We start from the raw sequence: 24602 nt of genomic DNA on the forward strand, positions 1-24602 counted from the left end.
GGGGTGTTTATGTACTGGTTCAGATGGCATTGATTCATCAATCACAGCTATCCAGTCATGAGTGGGAAGGCAATTCCCTCCATGAATAAGGGAAATCTACTGCAGAGCTCACACAAAGGGAACCTTCCCCTCAGTAAACTCTCCCATCACATGACCCAACATATCAGCAAAAGCAGGTCGCACTGCGCATGCTCTAGCCAACAAAGGGACCCGCGGGTGATTGATGTCAGCACCGGATCAATGAAAGAACGGTGGGCGGAGCTGGAGGACCTAACGGGATGTTGGTCCTCCAACCAATCAAAGTAAATGAAGGGCGGAGCTAAACTAAACCATGTGATCACCCTCGCGCGCGGCGCAGAGTCGCTGTAATGAATGTTCGGGAAGTTATGGAGAGAAAGGATACGGTAAGGAAAGAAATAAACAGGGAAACGGGAGAAAAACTGTGTTGCTATGAGCGGAGAGGTTTTACAAACAAATTGTGCACGTCGGAAAACATAAATTTGAACGTCCCAGTCCCGTGTTTGCAGTAAATGGAGAATTGCCTCAGTGCGGCTGCAGACCTGAGTAAGCGCCGCCATCTTTATTCGGGACAACGATTCACTGGACACGTGCGCGGCCGCCATCTTTGTAGGGGGCAAGGTGCAGCCAGGCGCATGTGCAGCCTTTCTCTATTATAGAGTCATTGTGATCACAGCAGCCAATACTGCTCTGATTCACCTCTGGGCTCCCTCATGACCACTTTGTCAATATCTAGCTTCCTCAGTCTCGAACTATGGGTGTATTTTTGGTCTGTTTACTCCTGTATTATTACTTTTATAGACCCTTTGTAAATGAGTTTTTCACTGCGGCCCAGCCCCTGACCATGTACTGCTCTATTATCAGATTACTTTTTTCTTGAATTTTTTTGACAGTCAAGAATTCTTTTTTCCAACAAGCAAGTGTATTTTCCTTCCATTTCTGACGATCAAATTCTGCACCATTTTCATTCCCTGTAATACATTTTGCACTCCCTGAAACATCAACTGTGTTTCTCCTTCCACAGATACCAGTGATTAATGCCAAATCCCTGTTGCTTGTGAAGAGGGTGATGTTTGACTTTCTTGTACAGCTGCAGTTTGTGTGGTGGAGGTGCTCCTACAATGTGGTTGGGTAAGTGGCATTATAGATTGTGAGAGGTAATTTCGGTTTGCAACTTTAAGATGTGCCTAGACCACAGACTGATCTATAATAAAAGATAAAACTTTTGCTTCTTTTCTAAAACATTAGACTTTTGCTTTCTTAAAACATTTTGTATACTCAAAAGTAGAATAGTTTAAAATAGTGCATGCAGTTTGTGAGCAGAGTAAAACAAGCAGGCCCTTGATTGATGAAACCATAAACACAGGCAGGGAAGGATGAGTCCTTGACTGATAAAGACTGCAGGACAGGGAAACGACTCGAGAGACATCTGCTACAGATTGATACAGAGACATCTGCTACAGCACAGACAGAGAAGAATAAGTCTTTGACTGATAAGACTACAGGGAGAGAAAAATAACACCTCTAGGGTCTGGAGGCATGAAGGGGAGGGTCTGAAGACATTTGTTGCAGACTTTGTGATAAGGATGCAAGTTGGAGAATAATGATGTTTTTAAGAATGTGAACCTCATGGCTCGTTAAGAGCCAGGAAGGGGAGGGTCTGGAGACATTTGTTGCAGACTTTGTGATAAGGATGCAAGTTGGAGAATAATGATGTTTTTAAGAATGTGAACCTCATGGCTCGTTAGAACCAAGGAGGGGAGGGACTTGTGCTGTATATAATGAGAAACTTTGTAAGCCTCAGCGCGCCTTTTACTCAGAAGGCTGCCCATCTCTGCAGACTTGCTAATAAAGCTTTGTTTTCCTGAATTTGTTTAGAGCGATTATTAAGAAGCAATTTTCGTTTCTAACATAGATTATTCATTCAGCAACAGTGATGATTTGAGAATAATGTCCAAATCAACAACAGTTTGTATTTTTATTATCATGCTTATAATTTCTCAAAAATACTATTGAGAACTTTAGACATAAGGCCAGAGATGGAGATATTAGGTCAGGTGACCAAAAGCATTGCCAAAAAGCAGGTTTTGAGGGATGTCTTAAAGGCAGACCTGTGAGGTTTTGGTTGCGAATTTCAGACCAAGCTGCTTCAGCAACTGTAGAAACAGCCACACAGGTGAAGTGATGAATTAACAAATGGTTCGGAGTCTCTAAGAAAGTGGGTTGTCGAGGTCTCAGTGTGTGTGGTGCAGGGAGCTAGGGATTATCACAGTCAGGAATTAAATCAAGTGTGAGAATTTTAAATTGAGGCATGTTGGCCAGGTGCTGGCAGGTGAGATTAGATTGGGTTGGGTTATCTAGTCGGCATGGACGGGTTGGACCGAAGGGTCTGTTTCCTTGCTGTACATCTCTATGGCTGTATGTTGATTATAATTAGGAGCCTTTTGATGAATCAACAAGCAGAGATTTAGACTTTCTTGAGATTACAGGGAGGTTGAATGTGGCAAGCTGGCCCTGAGTGTGTTTGGAAAATGAAGTCTGGAGATAACACAAGGTGGATGAAAGTATTTGAGCTGAGACAAGGGTGGAATCAGCTAGAAATAGTGGTCTTGGAGTGGGACTGAGTTATCACACTCACCTCACCTCACCTCTGGGATTCAGCTGGTTGCCAGATTGTGAATCAGGGCGGTAACACAATCGGGAGCTGAGTGCCCCTGGTGGAGCCTAAAATGAGGGTTGCTGATCTGACTGTTGCTGAGCAGCTGCTGCTTGGTAGCCCTGTCGATGACATCTTCCATCACTTTACTGCTAATCGAGTGTAGACTGATCGATGGAAATTGGCTGGGTTGGATTGCCCTGTGTTTTTGTGTTGAACATCCCTGGGCAATGTTCCACATTGTCGGTAGATGCCAGTGCTGGAGTGGTACTTGGATTGGTGGGTGGCAAGTTCTGGAGCACAAACCATCAGTATTATTGCCAGAATATTGGTCGGGCCCGTAGCCTTTGCACTAATTAACCATTTCTTGATGTTATTCAAACTCAACTGAACTGCTTTAAAACTCACATCTGTGATGTTGGAAACCACTGGAGAAGGCTGAGATGGATCATCCCACTTTGCACTTCTGGCTGCAGATTGCTGCAAATGCTGTCATCTTATCTGGTGCATGGATGTGTGAGGCCCCTCCATCAGTAAGGGTGGGGATATCTGTGATGCTTCCTCCAGTGAGTTGTTTAATTGTCCATCACCGTTCACAACTAGGTGTGGCAGAACTGCAGAGCTCCGATCTGTTCCATTGGATGTCGGATCACTTAGCTCTGTTGCTTGCTGCTGATGCTGTTTGATATGCAGATAGTCCTGTTTGGTCACTTCACCGAGTTGGCACTTCATTTTTAAGTCTGCCTGGTGCTGCTCATGGCATGCCCTCCTTTCAGTCCATTGTGATGGGTGAGAGCAGGATTTACAAACCCATGAGATTACAGATTGTGCTGGAGTACAGTTCTGCTGCTGTTGATGTCCCATAGTGCCTCAGAGATACCCAGTTTGAGATCCTACATCTCTTCAAAGTCTATCCCATTTAGAACGGTGATAGTGTCACTCAACACGATGGAGGTTTTTCTCAACTTTAAGGCAAGACTTTGTCTCCAAAAGGAATGTGTGATGGTCGCTCGTACTGATACTGTCATGGACAGATGGATCTGCAGCTGGTCAATTCATAACAATGAGATCAAGTATGTTTTTCCCGCTTGTTGGTTCCCTCACCATCCGCTGCAGACTCAGTTGAGCAGCTATACCCTTTAGGACCTGGCCAGCTCAGTCAGTAATTCTATTGCAGAGCTAGTCTCGATTGTGGACATTGAAATCCTGTACCCAGAGTACATTTGACACCATTTTATTGCCTCAGTGCTTCCTCCAAATGTTATTCAACATGAAGGAGAAGTGATTCATCAGCCAAGGGAGGACGGGACGTGGTAATCAGCAGGAGCCATGAGACTTTCTGGTCTCCGGAGCCAATGCTGTGTACTCCGAGGGCAAATCCTCCCTATCTGTACACCACTGTGCCACCACCTCTGCCTGGTCTGTCCTGCTGGTGGGGCAGGACATATCCAGAGATTTCAGGAGAAAGTGAAGACTGCAGATGCTGGAGATCAGAATCAAGAGTCTGGTGCTGGAAAAGCACAGCAGGTCAGGCTGATGAAGGGCTTAGGCTAGAAACGTCGATTCTCCTGCTCCTCGGATGCTACCTGACTGTTGTGCTTTTCCAGCACCCCACACTCGATATCTTGGGATGGTGATGGTGGTGTCTGGTCATTGTTTGTAAGGGATGATTCCGTGGGTATGACTATGTCAGGCTGTTCCTTGACTAGTCTGTGAGACAGCTCTGCACATTTTGGCACCAAAAACCATATGTTAGTGAGGAGGACGTTGCACCATCGAGAGAGCTGATTCTGTGGTTGTAATTTCTGGTGCCTTGTTAGTTGCCAACTGGTCCATCCAGTTTCATTCCTGTGTTGAGACTTTGCAGTGATTATTTCAGTGAGGAGCTGGCTGGGCTGCTGTCAGGTTGGCAGGATTTTTTTCGCCAATGACAATGGTTTCATGGAGATCAGGAGATTCCTAATACGTTGTTTGTTTTTCTTGAATTCAGATGCCACCATTTGCCAAGATGGGATTCGAACCAGGACTTCAGTCGTTTGTTTTAATATTCTGGATAAAACCTAAATACATCAGGTTTGTTCATTCATTTTAAATATCACTAACCCTGGTTTTGTTTCTTTGTAAAACACTGCCCATCATCCTGTCTCCTCCATCCTCCCCTCCAACAACGAGTGAGGAGCACATGGAGTTTCTCTGTCACTAAGACTGAGATAATCCGATCTGCTGCTTCTCTCCCTCCCGCTAGCCCACTGAGCCAAACTGCCTCACGTGGTGTTCCTGGTTTTGTCCTGAACCTACATCTTTCTCCAGTGTCTTGTCAAGTCTTATCAGAGCTCAGCTTGACACTTTACCCTAATCTCACTAAACTCACTTTCCAACTCTCTTTCCTCTGCTGCCGCCTCATCACTCCCCCTCGCCAATTCATAGATATTGTTCCTTGTTCTGTCTGTTGGTCTTTTTTTGGTTATGTCCTTCTCTCCCATTCTGTGAAAAACTGATATTTGACCTCACCATTGTTGGAAAATCCTGCTCCATCTCCACTCTCCCTTTCCTTTCTGAATTCCTTGCATTTGGTGTCCCTCAATGATCCATCCTTGGTCTCTCCTGTATCTCACGTACATAGTGCCAGGAGGTGATATCATCCAAACACACTGTGTTAGGTTTGACATGTACACTGACGATGCCCAGCTCTCCCTCCCCCCATCATCCCTCTCCATTACTCCACTGTTACTCAGTTATCAAACTGCTTACCACATTCCTACTACTTGATTAGCTGCAGTTTCCTCCAATGAAACATTGTCATGGTTAAACCCATTGCCTTACATTTACCTTTCTGCTGAGCCCCTCCCTCTCACTGGGAACTCTCTGAAGCAGAATGACACTCTTCACAATATTGCTGTTATATCTGACCCCAAGGTGACCTTCTGATCAGACATCCACAAAATCACAACACCAGGAATTCCAATCTCTTAAACGTTGCTTTTTTCCACCTCACCCCAGCTCCATTGCTACTGAAACCCCTTACCCGCGTCTGTGTCACCTTAAACTTGAATCCAAAACCGAACCCTTGATTCCGTGACTCATAATCTGGTTTCAGACTCCCCTCTCAGTATTTACCCTCAGACACATCCTCTCAATATTATCCTGTCAAACCCCTAAAGAATCCCATCTGTCTCAATGTGATCACCTCTCTTTCTCCAAAATCCAGTGAGTAGAGACCCAACCTTTTCAACCTTTATTTAAAAGATAATCCCTCCAAACCAGGGATCATCTCATTGAATCTTCCCTGAAATGCCTCCAATAAAGTGACACATTTCCTTATCTAAAGGGACCAAAACTGCTCTCATTCCTGCGGATATGGTGGTCTCACCAGCACTTCCACACATTACTCTCAGGTAGAGACTCCAAACTCTAATACTGAAAAACTTTGAAACAAAACATTCAATTCCCCTTCCTGATTCCCTGTTGTAACTGTGTGGTAGCTTTCTGTGTTTCCTGAACCATTACCCCAGGTCCCTTTGTGGTGCAGCTTTCTACAGTTTCCACCATTTAAATAGTACTTTGTTCTTTTATTATCTCCTCCAAAATGAGCAACTTCCCATTTTTCCCAAGTTACACCTCATCTGGCAACTTGTTGCCCCCTTCTCCTGTGCATCTCTCTCTTTTCATAATCCTCTTAGACCTTTACAGTTATGCCTTTTCTAGGAGATATCCCCCCTTCCCATTCTTCCAAACATTTACTGGGAGCACTGGGCAGTGGGAAGCAGGCAGAGTTGCTATCTTTTTAGGGATACGCTTTGGAGTGATTGAGAGGATCTTCCTACCCATTGGTCAGGATGGAGACAACTTGCCCATCGTTAGGCATTAGCCTTTCACACCCATGTCTTATTGATGAGGCAGAGCGGCAGCACGGAATGAAAGAAAAGAAAGTAATTCTTGTTCCCCATATCTCACTGACCCTTGGATCATTTTCTCCAATGTGTCAAAGAACTGCTGTGTTCAGTCACATGAGATCTCAAGTTGGAATGTCCTAGAAACCCACAGATTTCCCTCTGAGTTGACTGCTGATGTCCTCTAGGGTAATATGTACAGTAATCCTGGGCCACCAGAAGGGGATGCTGTGAGTTTCTAACTTAAACTTATAGTGACAGATTTTATAAACTTGTATTACGGGATATTACAGGTGGACATTCAGTTGGTAATCTCAGTAAATATTCTGCTAAACTCTGATTGAATTACTCAGTATATCAGGATCTGGATATTCACATTGTGTGTGTGAGTATTGTGTTCCAGATCAATCCCATTTGCTGCTTAAAAATTCTCCTTTGAATCATCGCATTCTCTCAAAAGGTCTCCCCAAACCTTCAATGTGTCATGTAATCCTTTTATGATGACCTGATGAGTGTAAGGTTTATTATTCGAATGTGTAATTTTTGTATAAGGATGTCTCAGAGAGGGAGCAGAATATTCTTAAAGGGGAGAATAACCATTTTGAGGGGAGGCTGTTGTTTATTGGTATCAATGACATAGGAATAGAAGAGTTCACATTATTGGATCATTGGAATCTCTTGTGGGGTAGAATTGCCCTCCATCAGAAGGATGGATTGTACTGGCACTGGAAGGGAACAGTTGCTAGTGCTATTCAGGAGGCATTAAACCAGTGAAGGAATGTGGGTAAACTCAGAGAGAGAGTGAGGGAAGAGCTCAGTCTGACGCTGGTACAGTTCAGACGTCAAACAGTCAAGGCAGACAAGGGCAAGGCACAGAATGAGCAGTTATACTGCATATGTTTCAATGCAGGGGGCAGAGGAGCTCAGGGTATGGTTTTGAACATCGCACTGGAATATTATAGCAATTACAGAGGCATAACTTAATGACGGATAGGACCAGCAGCTTAATGTTCCACTGTATAGATGCTATAGCAAAGATAGAAAGGGGGCAACAGAGCAGGGGGAGAGGTATTTTTGATAAGGGATAACATTACAGCTGGGCTTCAAGAGGGTATTCCTGGGAGTACATCCAGGCAGAACTGAGAAATAAGAAAGGGATGATCTCCTTATTGGGATGGTACTATTGACCGCCCCCCCACTTCCCCAATAGTCAGCAGGGAGTTGAGAAGCAAATTTACTAAGAGATCACTTATCTGTAAGAATTATATGGTTGTGTACAAGATTTTACCTTCTTTGTTATTCATTCACAGGATGAGGGTGTCACTGGCTGGGCCCAAAGGGCAGTAAAGAGTCAACTACATTGCTGAAGGTCTGGAGTCACATGTAGGCCAGACCAGGTAAGGATGGCAGATTCCTTCCCTGAAGGATGTTAGCGAATCTGATGAGGTTTTTTTTCGCAATAATCAACAATGGATTCATGGTCTTTAATAGATTCTTAATTCCAAATTTTTATTGAACTCACATTCCACTGTCTGCCGTGACCGGATCCAAACCCTGGGCCCCAGAACGTTATCTGGGTGTCTGGATTATCCATCTAATGATAATCTCACTAGGCCATTTGGCAGGGTGAGTGACTGAGGTATCCGTGGGGCAGCACATCAGCACCAAAGATCCCATGGTCTCTGCAGAAGATAGAAAGGGCTGGGGAGGGAGATATATCCCTGGTGGTGGGGTCTGACTGTAGGTAGCAGACATAGCAGAGGTTAATGGAGATTAGTGGGTGGCAGGTGAGGACCGGGGGATTATATTCTTATTGTGGTTGGAGGTGTGGGGGGAAGGCGGAGGTACAGGAAGTGGAGGATATGCGTTGGAGTGCATTGTTGATCAAGTGGGTGAGAAACGCGGTCCTTGAAAGAGGAAACCTTTCTGGGATGTCCTGGAGTGGAATTGCTTCTTCTGGGAGCAGATATGGCAAAGGCGGAGGAATTGGGAGTACAAGATCACGTTTTTACAGGAATATACTCGAGGGTAATCAGGAGAGCAAAAAGGGGACTTGAAATATCTCTAGGACATAGTTTAAGGAGAATCCAAAGAGATTCTACAAATACTTTAAGCATAAAATAATAACCAGACAGACAATAGGACCCCTTAAAGATCAACAAGGCCATCTATGGAACAACAGGATGTGGGAGAAATACTATGCTCTTCTATTCTACAGAGTTTGGAGAAATAAGTAGTGATAACTTGAAAAGTGTCTATGTTACAGAGGAGGAAGTCCTGGATGTCTTAAACAGTAGCAAGGTGGATAAATACCTGGGACCTGATCAGGTGTATCCCAGAAATTTGTGGAAAGCTAGGAAGGTGTTGGCAGTGCCCCTCCCTGAGGTATTTATACCATTGTTTGTGACAGGTGAGGTGCTGGAAGATGGGTGCCATTATTTAAAAAAGGTGGTAAGGAAAGGCCAGGGAACAAGAGAACAGTCAACCTAACGTCAGTGGTAGGTAAGTTGTTGGAAGGGATTCTGAGGGACAGGATTTACATGTATTTGGAAAGACGAGGATTGATTAGGGCTAGTTAACATGGTTTAGTGTGTGGGAAATTCTTCCTCTCTCTAACTTGATTGAGTTATTTTGAAGATGTGACAAAGGTGATTGATGAAGGCAGACTCTGGACGTTGTCTATATTGACACTGAACCATGTTCCACAAAGCAGACTGGTTAGCAAGGTTAGATAACATGAAATGTTGGGAGAACTAGCCATTTGGATACAAAACTGGCTTGAAGGTAGGAGGCAGAGGGTGGTGATGGAGGGTTGCTTTGTGGACTGGAGGCCTGTGAGCAGCATTGTCCTGCTGGAATGGATATTGGGTCCTTAAATAAATGACTTGGATGTGAATATATGAGATATGGTCAGTGGGTTTACAGAAGACACCAAAATTGGAGGTGTAGTGGACAATGAAGAAGGTTAGTTCAGAATGCAACAGTATCTTGACCAGATGGGACATTGGAGCAAGGAATGGCAGACTGGGTTCAATTTAGACAAATGTAAGCTGTTGGATTTTGGAAAGACAAATCAGAGCTTAATGGTAAAGTCCTTGGGAATGATGCTGAACAGAGAGACCATGGAGTACAGGTTCATTGTTCCTTGAAAGTAGAGCCGCAGGGAGGCAGACTAGTGAAGGTGGTCTTTGGTATGCTTATATTTATTGGTCAATGCATTGAGTACAGAAGCTGGGACGTCAAATTGTGGTTGAACAGGACATTGATTAAGCCATTTCAGGAATTGTGTTTTAAGTTCGAAATTCCCTGTTCTGGAAAGGAAGTTGTGAATCTTGAAAGAGTTCAGACAAGATTTACAAAGACTTTGCTCGGGTTGGAGGATTTGGGCTACAAGGAGAGGCTGAATAGGCCAGGGTTAATTTCCCTGGAGAGTCAAAGACTGAGAGGTGACTTCATGGAGATTTATGAAATCATAAGGGGCATGGATAAGGTGAACAGCCAGGGTCTTTTCCCCCCAGTTAGGTGGGTTCAAAACAAGATCACATGGGCTTAAGTTGAGAGGGCAAAGATTAAAAATGGATCTAAGGGGCAAAGTTTTCAAGCTGTGTGTAGTGTATGTGTGGAATGAGCTGCCAGATGAAGTAGTGGAGGCTGATACAATTACAACATTTGAAAGGCATCCGATTGGGTACATGAATAGGAAGAGTTTCCAATGATACGGACCAATAGCTGGCAAATGGGGCTCCATTTGTTGACGATTCCTAGTTGTCATGGACCAATTGGACCAAAGGTCTGTTTCTGTGCTGTACATCTCTCTGACACTAATAAATGAAAATAAGATGTGTTCCTCTTTTGTGGAGAGCTAGCAGAAGCACAGATAATTGTCCTTGGAGCTGAGAAGGTTAAGCAATGATTTTGACCAGGTGCAAATTTGTTTCTAGGATATCTAATCTGCAGGGAGAGGGGAATTGTTAACAATGTCACAATTTTAGTAACTATTTTCAGGTAATTGGCAAATAATGTGAATATGTGAACTTTTTTTATTCAGTAAGTTCTGAGTTTCTGGAACAGTCTGAATGGCAGCTGGACACAGACTCAGCAGTTATTCATAAACAGATTTGGAATTTTACTTTTTAAGGGAAGATTTGGGGGTCTATGGGCAAATGGGAAGGGAATTGGGACAGATTTGCAGCATCTCCAGAGGGAGAGGGTACATCCCAAATGGGCTGAATAGCCCCAGCCCCTGTGCTCTGTGTTACTGCCCCATTGACTGTGAATATTGAAGCTCATCCCTGGGCAGAGAGAGGGAGGATCCCACCACTCACCTCACAATGGGCCCCGATGATTGATGTCAGCGCAGGTCAATAGGGGACAGAGAGCAGTACTGGAGGACCAGGTTGTACCAGTTTGTCCTCCAACCAATCGGAGTGAATGAGGGCATCCTCAAGGCTGGAACTAAAGAAAGGCACATATCGCAGAGATTTGAGAAACTGGAGGACATGAGATAGGGAGCGTTCTGTGGCTGGTGAGGAATTATATAAATAAGGAAGAATTGTGAGGCTGGATGAGGTGACAGTGATCGGGAGAGTTGAGGATGGAGGAATTTAGAGTTAGTGAGGATTAGAGTCATAACGTTATACAGCAAGGAAACAGGCCCTGTGGTCCAACCAGTCCATGCCGACCATAATTCCAAACTGAACTAATTGTACCTGCCTCCGCTTAGTCCACATCCATCCAAATATTTCCTATTTATGTACTTATCTGAAAGTCTTTTAAATATTGTGATTGTATTCACAGCTACCACTTCCTCTGGAAGTTCATTTCACACGTATAATTTTTTTTTAAAACCCTAATGTCTTTTCCCAAATCTTTCTAATTTCTTCTCAAAATGAATGCACCTGAGTTTTGAATTCCCCCCCCACCCCCGGTTATCCAGCCTCTCCTTCGAACACAATCCCTCCATTCATGGAAACATGCTGGTAAATCTCTTCTGAACCTGCTCCACTTTAATAATATCCTTCCTATAACAGCACAACCAGAACTGGACACAGTATTCCAGAAGAGGCCTCCCCAACGTCCTGTACATCCTCAACATAACGTCCCAACTCCTGGACTCAAAGGTCTGAACGATGAAGGTAAGTGTGCTCAGCACCTTCTTAACCACCCTGTCCACATGGAACACACACTTCAAAGACCTGAAGCCCTCGGTCGCTTTGTTCCCATATCACTACTCAAGACCCTACTTTTATTGAGTGTAAGTCCTACCCTCGTTTATTTTGTCAGGATGTTATATTTTGCATTTATTCCAATCCAAAAAATTTTTGAGTATAAAGGCAGTAGGAGTATAATTAAGAGGGGAATCAGGAGGCAAAAAAGGGGACGTGAGATAGCTTTGGCGAATAGGGTTAAGGATAATCCAAAGGGCTTTTGTAAATACATGAGGAACAAAAGGCCAACTAGGGAGAAAATAGAGACCCTCAAAGATCAGCAAGGCAGCCATTGAGTGGAGCTGCAGGCGATGGGCGAGATAGGAAACAAGTATTTTGCATTAGTGTTTACTGTGAAAAAGTACATGGGAGATATAGAATGTGGGGAAATAAATGGTGACATCTTGAAAAATGTTCATATTACAGAGGAGGAGGAGGAGGTGCTCAATGAGTGGCTAAGGAGCTGGTGCAGGGGAAAAGGATTCACGTTTTTTGGATCGTTGTGATCTCCTCTGGAGTAGAGTTGACCTGCATAAGAAGAATGGTTTGTACCTGAATTGGAAGGTGTCTAATATCTAGGCAGGGAGACTTGCTGGTGATACTCGGGAGGCATTAAACCAGTGAGGGAGTGGGTGTAAACCCAAGAAGATGCTGAGAAAAGTGGTATGTCTGAGGCTGGTAGAGCTCAGAAGTCAAATAGTCAAGGCAGGCAAGGGTCAGTATTAATATGATGGGCTGAATGAAGTCGGACTGAGCAGTTGCACTGCATTTACTTCAATGCAAGAGTCCTGACAGGGAAGGCAGATGAGCTCAGGGTATGGTTTTGAACATGGCACTGGGATATTATAGCAATTACAGAGGCACCACTCAGGGATGGATAGGACTGGCAGCTTAATGTTCCAGGGTATAGATGCTATAGGGAGACTAGAAAGGGGACAAGAGAGGGAGTGGCATTTTTGATTTGGGATGGCATTATGTTTTTGCTTAGGGAAGATATTCCTGGGAGTACGCCCAGTGAAGTTATTTAGGTGGAACTGGGAAATAAGAAAGGGATAATCACCTTATTGGGATTTTCTGCAAGGATTTCGTCCGGGTGCTCTGGTTTCCTCCCACAGTCCAAAGATGTGCAGGTTGGGTGGATTGTCCGGGCTGAATTGCCTACAGTGTTCAGGGATGTGCAGGTTGGGTGGATTGTCCAGGTTGAATTGCCCACAGTGTTCAGGGATGTACAGGTTTGGTGGATTATCCAGGCTGAATTGTCCATAGTGTTCAGGGATGTGTAGGTTGGCTGGCCCTGGGAAATGCAATGTTACAGGGGAAGGTTAGGAGGCTCTCCAGGTCAAGATCAATGTGATGGGCTGAATGACCTGCTTCCACACTGTTGGGAGTCTCTGATGATTCTACTAGTTTTAAAATAGTTACAGAAAATAATATACCAGATCTAAACGTTAAGGTTCTGAATTGGACAAAGGCCAATTTTGATGGCACAAGGCAAGAACTTTCATCTGGCCCCTTAAGCCTGCTCTACCATTCAATAAGATCAGAGCTGATCTTTTCATGGCCTCAGCTCCACATTCCTGCTCTCTCACCATAACCCTTAATTCCTTTCCTGTTCACAAAACTACATTTTGCCTTAAAGGCATTCAAGTTGATAACGTCAAATGATGCACTCGGCAGGGAATTCCACAGATGCACAACCCTTTAGCTGAAGAAGCTCCTCCTGAACTCAGTCCTAAATCTGCTCCCCCTTATTTTGAGGTAATGCTCTGTAGTTTGACCCGCCCGCAGTGGAAATAGCCTCCCTGCTTCTGTCTTATCTACTCCCTTCATAATTTTATTGTTTCCTCTCCAACCTCCCATTCTTCTAAATTACAATGATTATAGAACCAGTTTTCTCAATCTCTCCACATACACCAACCCTCAACTCCCAACTCAAATTAGTGAACCTCCTCTGTACTCCCTCCAGTGCCAGTACATCCTTGCTAATGCAAGGGGACCAAACCTGTACGCAGTACTCCAGGTGTGGCCTCTCCAGCACCCTGTACAGCTGCATCATAACCATCCCTCTAGCAATGAAGGACAATATTCCCTTCACTGCCATAATTACCTGCTGCACCTGCAAACCAACTTCCTGTGATTCATGCACAAGGACACCCAGCTCCCTCTGCACAGCAGCATGCTGCACGTTTTCACCATTTCATCATCAGTTTGCTGTTAGTCCGACCAAAATGGATGACCTCACATATCCCAACACTGAACTCCATCTGCCAGACCCTTACCCACTCACTTAACCTGTGCAGACTGACAGAGGCCTCTGCAGACATTGCTCTACCTCATCTTTGTATCAAATATGAACTCTGACACCGTACACTTGGTCCTCAACTCCAAAACATTTGTGTAAATTGCAAACAGTTGTCGTGCCAACATTAATCCAAACACCCGTTTATTCCCATTCTTTATTTTTTGTTGGTTAACCGATCCAGTATCAATGATAATACATTACCCACAATGCCATGCATTTTTACCTTATTCAGCAGCCTTTTGTTGGCAACGTATCGGATACCTTCTGGAAATCCATGTACACCACATCCACAGAGTCCACCTTGTCCAACGTACTCGTCGTATCCTCAAATAATTCCATTAAATGCGTTAAACGTGACCTGCCTTTCATAAATCCATGCTGTGTCTGCTCAATGAGACAATTTCTACCCAGATATCTCACCACTACTTCCTTGAGAGATTCAAGCATTTTCCCCACTACAGAAGTTAAGCTAACGGGTCCTTTTTGAAAAATAGTAACACCACATTTGCAGCTTCCAGTCTGTCAAAACCATCCCAGAATCCAACAAATGGTAGTAAATTATCACGAGGTCTATTTGTTACTCCCCCCCTCCCCCACCATCTCCTTTAGTCCCTGGGATGCATTCCATCAGAGCCTGGATACCCATCTACCTTTAGGCTGTTATCTTTCCCAACATTTCCTCTTTACTGAGAATGATTGCGTCTGTCTCCTCATCTGCCATTGCCTCCATAGGATGGGACAATGAGAGTACACAGACAGTATGTTCCTGTTAAGGCCAAGGCTGGTAGGTGTAAAGAATGCTGCCTGACGAAAGATATTGTGGGCCTGGTCAAGAAAATGAAGGAGGCATATGGCAGGTACAGAGAGCTGTGTTAGTGTGAATCCCTAGAGGAGTATAGGGGCAGTAGGAGGAGACTCGAGGTAAACCAGGAGGGCAAAAAGGGGACATGAGATAGCTTTAGGAAATAGGCTTAAGGAGAATCCAGAGTGATTGTACAAATACACTAAGGACAAACGAGTAACCAGGCAGATAATAGGTACCCACAAAAATCATCAAGGCTGTCTGTGGAACAGCAGGAGGTGAGAGCGATTCTGTATGAGCGGTGAGATTTTACAAACAAAATGTGCACGTCGGAAAACACAAATTTGAACGTCCCAGTCTCGTGTTTACAGTAAACGGGGAATTGCCTCAGTGTGGCTGCAGGCATGAGTGCGCGCCGCCATCTTTATTCGGGGCAAGAATTCTCTGTACACATGTGGAGCCACCAGTTTTGTAGGGGGCAAGGTGCAGCCAGGCGCATGTGCAGCCTTTCTCTGGTACAGAGTCATTGGGCAGGATTTACACAGACAGAGCACATTCAATCTCAGAGAAATGGATGTTTATTTCTGGATTTTTTTCGTCATTCATTTAAATAATTTGGTATCGTAAATGAGTTTACAGGTCATACAAAATTGGAGGGGTGTGGATAATGAAGAAGGTTACCTCAGATTACAATAAGATATTGATCAGATGGGGTTTAATTTAGGTAAATGTGATGTGCTGCATTTTGGAAAAGCAAATCAGGGCAGGACTTGTACACTGAATGGCAAGGCCCTGAAGACGTTTGCGCAACAAAGAGAGCTTGGACTGCAGGATCATAGTCCTTTCAAGTCAAGTTGCAGGCAGATAGGATGATGAAGAAGGTGTTCAGTATATTTTCCTTTATTGGTTTGAGCATTGAATATAGGATGTGGGAGGTCATGTTGCTGTACAGGACATTCGTTAGGCCACTTTTGGAATATTGTGTGCAATTCCGGCCTGCCTCCTATCAGAAGGGTGCTGTGAAACTTGAAAGGTTTCAAAAAAGACTTACAAGGATGTTGTTCGGGTTGGAGGATTTGAGTTGTAGGGTGAGCCATAAAAGGCAAAGGTGCTCCGGTGTTAGAATCATGAAAGTGTTGGCCCCTTAACAGCGCATCAATGAATATTCATGGGCTATGCATATACCTACGTGAACACAGGCTACTCACAATATGAACACCTATCTCCCTCTCTCTGCCTACATTCCTTGTCTATGTGCCCTTTCCTGCTTCCCTTGTAACATTGTGGGTCTGATTACCCTCCCTGTACTGCAGCTATTCCCCTGTGTTTCTGTGTTTGCCTCAGCTCTCATGGCCCAATTCAGAATGTGGTTAGAATTATCTCCCACTGAGAGTCCCATGTTTATAATTACAGTTAAATAGGGTCCCATGTCATCTTTTAAATACATCAAACCGATTTCATCATCCCCCGTGGTCCTTACATACATCAGGCTTCCTTTCTGTATGATCCTCGATATCACCCTTTTGTCTCTGAGTCACCAAAGTTATTTTAGCCCATTCAGCCTGTCCCCTCCCCAGTGTGTCCCTGTAATATCTGTAAATGCCTGGAGCCACTGATCGGCTGTGCATTGGGGGAACCGACTCTCACCCTCACCCTCTTATTGCAGGGACAGATTCTGCTGTACACGTCAGGGCATCTTGGGCCGAGGGAGGGTCCGTACATCATTTTCGGTGAGACTGTGTACCTCTACTAATTCATCCATATTGTCCCAATAAGGCCCATTATTACCAATTCTCTGTCAGGCTGGGTGTTCATTCACCAACATCTGTCGTTCAGCTGGATAAACGGTTCAGGTTTCGTTTCTGTCAGTTCCCCTTGTTGCTCCCGACTGTCTGTCCAAGTTTGAGCTTTGATGCACAGTGGAGCCATAGACAGGGCCTTCTGGGTCTTATAGGGCGGTGGGTCATCCCACCCATTGTCGTCCCTCTGTCCATACGTGGCTGCTTCACCATCTAACCCGTTCCAGTCAGTGTCACCATCCTCACTGCCTTCTGAGGAGAGCGGGGCACTAGGTACCTCCCCCACTGTAACTACCACCTGGCCCTTTGGCTTTAAGGCCTCACGTCTGAGAGCCACCACCTTCACTTGTTCCTGTTTCCCATAATAATGTAACACATCCTGTCATTCCTGGAATAAAACAGAGCAAAATGTAAATTTGGTTTGACTTGGAATATTAATAATTTGACATTCACTTTGACATATCTATAGAGGTGAGAATTGTACTGTGATTATTTAAGTGAATTTAACATGATCATACAATGAATATAACTCTGATAATCAACGACAATGAATGAACTGAATAATATGTGATTATTTGTACCAGTTCTTGCATTGAAAATTCAATTTTATTTTAATGCTTGTCACCCATTACACCGTGGGCATTGTTATTAGGGAATAAAGTAATGGAAGGATATCAGAGAAAATAAATAGACTTTAATTTTAGCTTCACTGCAATAATGAACCAAAACAATATTTGGAAATATGGTTAAACTACATAACAAAGTTTCCAGTGTCATTATTGACATGAAAACTATTTTAGTTTGCAAGTTGTTTTGCTCTAAGAATAATTGGAAATGAATTGTGATTATGAATTGACCATTTAAAATATATTTTGAAGAGAATAGTCAGATATATTTTTTGGAGGAAACTTAGGAAAGGAAATAAATATGTATGCATTGGTATTAATAGTTTTAAAATGTTTGGAAGTTGACTAGAATTATTTAATCGAGAGAGGCTGCATGATTATTAAGACTAATTCACCTTTTTCATTTCATTGTTGTTTTCCCTAGAATCTGTTGTGGTGTAAGCTCTTGTTGTGTGCAATGGACTGTCACTAATAGCTTAATTAACCTGCAAGTCTCAGATCAGGTTTCCTTTGTCTGTAAGTGCGCGACACACCTGCTTTTCTGAAGGGAAACAGAGACTCTTTTCAAAGGAAATAAGTGGCAGTTCTCACTGAGAATGATTTCTACCGCACACCATAAGCAGGGAAGTGTTTTTCTGAAGAATTTCATTGTCTATCTACAAACTGATGGTGTGTTTGTCATATACCTGTGTTTGTCAGTTTGTGGAGGATTCAGCACCTTTGTTTTGAGCTAGTTTTATACAAGTAGTTGGTTCATTCTGTCTTTGCCAAGAATGTTGTTTACTTTCCCCTTTTACTGTGATTCTGCAGGTTAGAATATTCTGAGAGTCAGTAATATTCAATAACTGAACATTGAATGATTTTGACTCTAACAGAGCAGTCGCCTTGTTTTCAGCTAATTATTCACTTTCCATTTCCTGGTTGTGTTGAATGTTACAGAAACAGGCTCTGAGCAATGTTTCCATTCACTTGTGTTGGAGTCACTGACAGCCACGTGGTCAGTCAGTTTCAGGCTGATGGATCAGTTTCTCTGTCCTATTAGATGGTGGTCACTTGCTCAGTTTCTGATGGCTCACCTCAGTGTCAGTCCATCAGCTGCTGAAACCCTGCATCCAGCATTTGTTCCCTCTCACAGTGACTACTCCAACACAGTCCCAGCTTGTCTCCCACCTTCACCTCCACATCCTCATGATCACCTCAGATTCTACTGTCTGTGTCCTTAAAGCAAGTCACGAAAGACATCTCCCTCCATTTTAACCTCATCGACATTATGTTCAGAAATATGATTTCAAAATTTGGTTCACTGCTTTTAAACCTACCCATGCCTTCACCCTGTCCTCCCAGTGTAGTTCCACACCTCCCTGAGGTAGCTGCACTTATCCAATTCCAGCTGCATGAGAGTTTCTTGTTTTCATCTCCTCCCTGTTGGTGGCTTTAGTTTCAGCTGCTTTGAACCTAAACTTGGTAATTCTCTTCCCCCAATCCCTTCAACTCTCCTCCATTCTATCAGCACTCCTTTATTTAATCCAGTTTGATCAAGGATTTGGTTTCCACCCGTAAAACTGTCCCTTTGTAGCTCGGTAACAGCCTCGTGTTATCATTGCTGAACTGTTAATCCAGAGACCCAGCGAATATTCTGGGGACCCTGATTCAAATCGCATTACAGCAAATGTGGACCTTGAATTTAATAATCATCTAAAATTATGGGTCTGTTGATGACCATGAAACTATTATTGATTGTCAGGAAAAACCCATCTGTGTCACTGATGTCCTTTAGGGAAGGAATCTGCCATCCTTACCTGGTCTGGCCTGCATGTGACTCCTGACCCACAGCAATATTGTTAACTCTTAACTGCTCTCTGGGTAATAAATGTTGCCCTAGCCAGTGGCGCCTGCATCCAGTGAATGAATTTTAAACAAAGCTCTCAGTCTGGGATCATGTGAGAAAGAAGCAGAAGGTGACCATTATGCCCCTTGAGCCTGCTCCACCATTCAAGAAGACCAAGCCTGATCTGTTTGTGATTTTTATTCCATCTTGCCCCAATGCCCCTTAACACGAATCTATCAACCGGTGTCTTAAAAATACTCAGTGAATCCACCTTCTGGGGCAGAGTTCCAAAGTTGCACAGCCTTCTGAGAGGAAACAAATTTCATTATCTATGTCCTGAAAGGGTGAAGCCAATTTTAAAGCAGTTCCCTCTAGTTCAGGAATGACCCACAAGAGGAAATATCCTTTCCACATCCACCTTATCAAACCATGCAGGATCTTATATACTTCAGTCATGTCACCCCTCACTCCAACTGAAACAAAACCAGCCTGTCCAACCAACCCACATTTTATTTCTGTCATGCCGGTATGAGTGGGGTTGAAATGTTGTCTAATCTTTATTATGCAGTGAATGTGTTGCTTCACTGTGTGGGTTTCAAGAATCAACATGAGCCATACTAGCTTTCCTGTCTCACTGTATTACATATAGCTTACATCACTGTAGTGTTTCCATGCCTCCCTACTTTGTCTAATGAAAAGGAAGGAGAGATAGATTGAGAGAAGTTGTTTGAAAATTTGTTGTCGTCAAAAAAATATTTGGTCTTTTTGTAGAGATTGCATTATAATTGAAATAACCAGTTCGTTAAATATTACTGACAAAATAGTACCAACAATTTACCAATGACTGAGGCTAGGATTAATACCCAGTTATTTCCCTTCTTTTTCCTTACTCCCTTCTTGTGGTTGGGGGTTATATTAGCAATGTTCCTGTCCTCTGGGACAGTCCCTGACTCCAGTGATACCGGAAAGCTCACAATTAAAGCCTCCACTATCCCTTCAGCTATCACCTTCTGGGGCGTGGTCCATCTGTCCAGGTAATAGATCTATTTTCAAATTTTTCAATTTTTTAGCATTTTCTCCTTGGTGACTCTTAAATGCTCTCTGGGTAATACATTTTGCCCTAGCCAGTGGCACCTACATCTAGTGAATGAATTTTAAACAAAGCTGTCAGTCCTGGGATCATGTGAGAAAGAAGAAGAAGGTGACCATTCGACCCCTCGAGCCTGCTCTACCATTCAATAAGACCAAGCCTGATCTGTTCGTGATTTATATTCCACACTCATCTCTGTTCCACCGCCACCCGCCCCACCCCCATCCCCGCCACCCCGACTGTCCCTGAAATTTTGGGATATTATTTGTGTCTTCCACCATGGAGACTGATGCAAAGTACTTATTCAGTTCCTTATCCATTTCTTTGTTCCCCATTACTATTCTTCCAGCCTCAATTTCCAGCAGCACATGTCCATTTTCGCCTCTCTTTTGAACTTTATGTAACTAAAGAAACTCCGGCAATCATGTTTTTAATATTACACACTCGCTTTCTCTCATGCTTAATCTTCTTTCTCCTTATGTTTTTTCTTCATTGTTCTCCATTGTTCTTTTTTGGCTTCCCATTTCACTGACATCCCACTGCCCTTTGCCATGTGATATGTTGCTTGTATGCTTTCCCTGACTTCCCGAGTCAGCCATGGTTGCCTCACCCTCCCTGATCCATGCTGCTTTTTCCTCGGGATGAATTTTTACTGTGTCACCCGGACACTCCCAGAATCCCTAGCCATCACTGTTCCACTCTCTTTCCTGCTTGACTCCTCTCTCAGTCAATTCACTCCAGCTTCTCCCTCATGTCTCTGTAGCTGCCTTTATTCAGCTGGAATACAGTTACATCTGATTCCATCTTCTCCCTCTCAAACTGCCGCGTAAATTCTATCATATTATGGTCCCTGCCTCCTCAGTGTTCATTCACGTTAACCTCCCTTATCAAGTCTGCCTCATTGCACAACACTAAATCCAGAATTGCCTGTTCCCTAGTGGGCTCCACTGCAACCTTCTTCAAAAAGCCATGTTGCAGAGATTCCACAAATTCATTTTCTTGCAATCCACTATCATCCTGATTTTCCCAGTCCCCCTGCATATTGAAATCCCCCCGATCACTGTAACCTTACCTTCCTTACATGCTTTTCCTATCTCCTCATGTAACTTATGCCCAAATCCTGACTATTGTTTGGAGCTCTACAGATAACTCCCATTATGTTTTTTTTAACCTTTGCGGTTCCTCATCTCCACCCACACAGATTCTACATCATCTGAGCCAATGTCATTTATTGCTCTTGACTTAATTCCATTTCTTACTGTTCACTAACCCCAGCCTCTCTGCCCACCTGCCTGCCTTTTCATTTGGATGTGCATTCTTGGATATTTAGCTCCCAGAAAGCTTCAGCCTTATCTTTTGCACTGATGTGTTCAGCTCTTCCATCATTGATGATGGGAATATTTGTAGAACCTCCTTTTCCGGTGAGTTGTTCAATTCTCCACCACCATTCTCGACTGGATGTGGAATGAATGTAGAGTTTAGGTCTGATCTGTTGGTTGCTGCATCGCTCAGCTCTATCTGCAGGTGGGACCTGTCTCCAAAAGGACTGTGCTGTGGTAACTGACACTGACATGGACTGTCTCATTTTCTTCTTCAATCCAATCAAGCGAGCTATTGCATTTTATTCCCTCCGTTTTCCGATCTTAATAAATATCCAATCAATTTCAGAGCAAAATGCTTTCAAAATATTGAATCAATTTATTTGTTTAGATACTAGCACTAATTATCAAGTCATTGCCTTGACAATAATTGCATAATAATTTAAATTAGTTTTGCTAACAGGTATATTGTGGTTCATATATCAATTTAATTTATTGACTCTTAGGACAAATAGTATAACATTTTCTTTTTTCAGAATTCTAACAACAATTATTAAGTCATCAGCATTACAATAATTTCACAAAGCTTTAACTTATTCTGGCTAACAATTAGTGAATTTCATATTTGAAAATAATCTAGTGTTCCCTTGTACTAATACAGTAATATAAAAATCCATTTTCTTTCAGATCATCACACATACAAAAGAATCAATGATTTCTGATACAACACTCGTTGTAAAAATCTGACTTTTTTCTCATTAAGAGTCATCGAGTCATAGAGGCATACAACATGGAAACAGACCCTTCACTCCAACCCATCCATGCCGACCACATTTCCCAACACAATCTAATCCCACCATATCCCTCCAAACGCTTCCTATTCATATACCAATCCAAATGCCTCTTAAATGTTGCAATTGTACCAGCCTTCACCACTTCCTCTGGCAGCTCATTCTATACACTTACGACCCTCTGTGTGAAAAAGTTGCCCTGTAGGTCTCTTTTATATCTTCCCATCTCAACCTAAACCTACCATCTTTAGTTCTAGACTCCCCGACCCCAGAGAAAAGACTTTGCCTACTTACCCTATCCATGCCCCTCAAAATTTTGTAAATCTCTATATGGTCACGCCTCAGCCTCCAATGCTCCAGGGAAAACAGCCCCAGACTGTTCAGCCTTTCCCTGTAGTTCAAATCCTCCAACCCTGGCAACATCCTTGTAAGTCTTTTCTGAACCCTTTCAAGTTTCACAACTTCTTACCGGTAGGTAGGAGGCCAGAATTGCACGAAATATTCCAACAGTGGCCTAACCACTGTCCTGTACAGCCCAAAACATGACCTTCTGACTTCTGTACTCAATACTCTGACCAATAAAGGAAAGCATACCAAACGCCGCCTTCACTATCCTATCTACCTGCGACTTCACTTTCAAGGAGCTATGAACCTGCACTCCAAGGTCTCTTTGTTCAGCAACACTCCCAAGGACCTTACCACTAAGTGTATAAGTCCTGCTAAGATTTGTTTTCCCAAAATGCAGCACCTCGCATTTAACTGAATTAAACTCCATCTGCTACTTCTCAGCCCATTGGTCCATCTGGTCCAGATCCTATTGTAATGTGAGGTAGCCCTCTTGGCTCTCCAGTGCACCTCCAATTTTGGTGTCATCTGCAAACTTACTAACTATACCTCTTATGCTCGCATCCAAGTCATTTATATAAATGTCAAAATGTAGAGGAACCATCACCGATCCTTGTGGCACTCCACTGGTCACAGACATCCAGTCTGAAAAACAACCCTCCACCACCACCCTCTGTCTTCTACCTTTGAGCCAGTTCTGTATCCAAATGGCTAGTTCTCCCCATATTCCGTGAGATCTAACCTTACTAATTAGTTTCCTATGGGAAGAACGCCTTACTGAAGTCCATATAAATCGCATCTACTGCTCTGCCAAAATCAAACCTCTTTGTTACTTCCTCAAAAAACTCAAGCAAGTTTGTGAGATATGATTTCCCACGCACAAAGCCATGATGACTATCCATAATCAGTGCTTGGCTTTCCAAACACATGTACGTCTGGTCTCTCAGGATTTGCTCCAACAACTTGCCCACCACCGAGGTCAGGCTCACTGGTCTATTGTTCCCTGGCTTGTCCTTACTGCCCTTCTTGCCCTAACGTTGGCACCACATTAGCCAAAGTCCAGTCTTCCGGCGCCTCACCTGTGACTATCGATGATACAAATATCTCAGCAAGAGGCCCAACAATCACTTCTCTAGTTTCCCGCAGAGTTCTCGGGTATACCTGATCAGGTCCTGGGGATTTATCCACCTTTACCCATTTCAAGACATCCAGGGTTTCCTTCTCTGTTATCTGGACATTGTGCAAGATATCACCATCTATTTCCCGACAGTCTATATCCCTTCCATATCCTTTTCCACGTTAAATACTGATGCAAAATACTCATTTAGTATCTCCACCATTTTCTGCGGCTCCCCACAAAGGCCGCCATTTGAATGACCTCGGTAACTTCAAATTTATTAATTTTGAAAACCTTAATTACTTTTCCCTGCAATAATTCCTGTTTATGTCCACACATAGCTCAGTCAAATAGCAAGGTGAGATTTATCATTATTCTAATGTTCGCTAATAGAGCTTTGAAAATCTATTTGTTGCTAATATGTAATAACTGTTCAGTTCAGTACATAGAACATCGAACAGTACAACACAGTACAGGACATTTGGTCCATGTGCTAACCTTTTATCCTCTTCTAAGATCAAACTAACCTATATTCCCTTCATTTTGCTATCATTCATTTACGTAGCCATGAGTTACTTAGATACACTTACTGTATCTGACTCTACTACCACTGCTGGGAGTACATTCCGCACACTCATCACTCTGTAATAGGAACCTACCTCTGACATCTCCACTAAGCATGCCTCCATTCACCTTGAAATTATGCCCTCTTATGATAGTCATTTCCACCTGGGAAAAAGAGTCTCTGGTTGTTCACTCGATCTAAGCCTCTCATCACTCTATCTAAGCCTGTCTGTCAAGTTGCCTCTCAT

At 43.4% G+C, this 24602-nt stretch overlaps 1 long non-coding RNA gene across 4 annotated transcripts; it reads left to right on the plus strand.

Annotated features, from left to right (window-relative positions):
- Positions 1-302: 302 nt before the first annotated feature.
- On the plus strand, positions 303-24595 carry LOC140472563 (uncharacterized). 4 transcript variants are annotated; one of them, XR_011957728.1, is made up of 7 exons: positions 303-404; positions 1043-1149; positions 4665-4747; positions 7875-7961; positions 11595-11699; positions 16542-20162; positions 22225-24595. It is a non-coding gene; the product is annotated as an uncharacterized lncRNA (long non-coding RNA). The 4 variants fall into 4 exon arrangements; XR_011957726.1 differs by lacking the exon at positions 22225-24595 and having other exon boundaries at positions 16542-20452; XR_011957729.1 differs by lacking the exon at positions 22225-24595 and having other exon boundaries at positions 20048-20452.
- Positions 24596-24602: the final 7 nt, after the last annotated feature.

Source organism: Chiloscyllium punctatum, unplaced genomic scaffold (genome assembly GCF_047496795.1).
Source record: "Chiloscyllium punctatum isolate Juve2018m unplaced genomic scaffold, sChiPun1.3 scaffold_368, whole genome shotgun sequence".
Taxonomy (NCBI): Eukaryota; Metazoa; Chordata; class Chondrichthyes; order Orectolobiformes; family Hemiscylliidae; genus Chiloscyllium; species Chiloscyllium punctatum.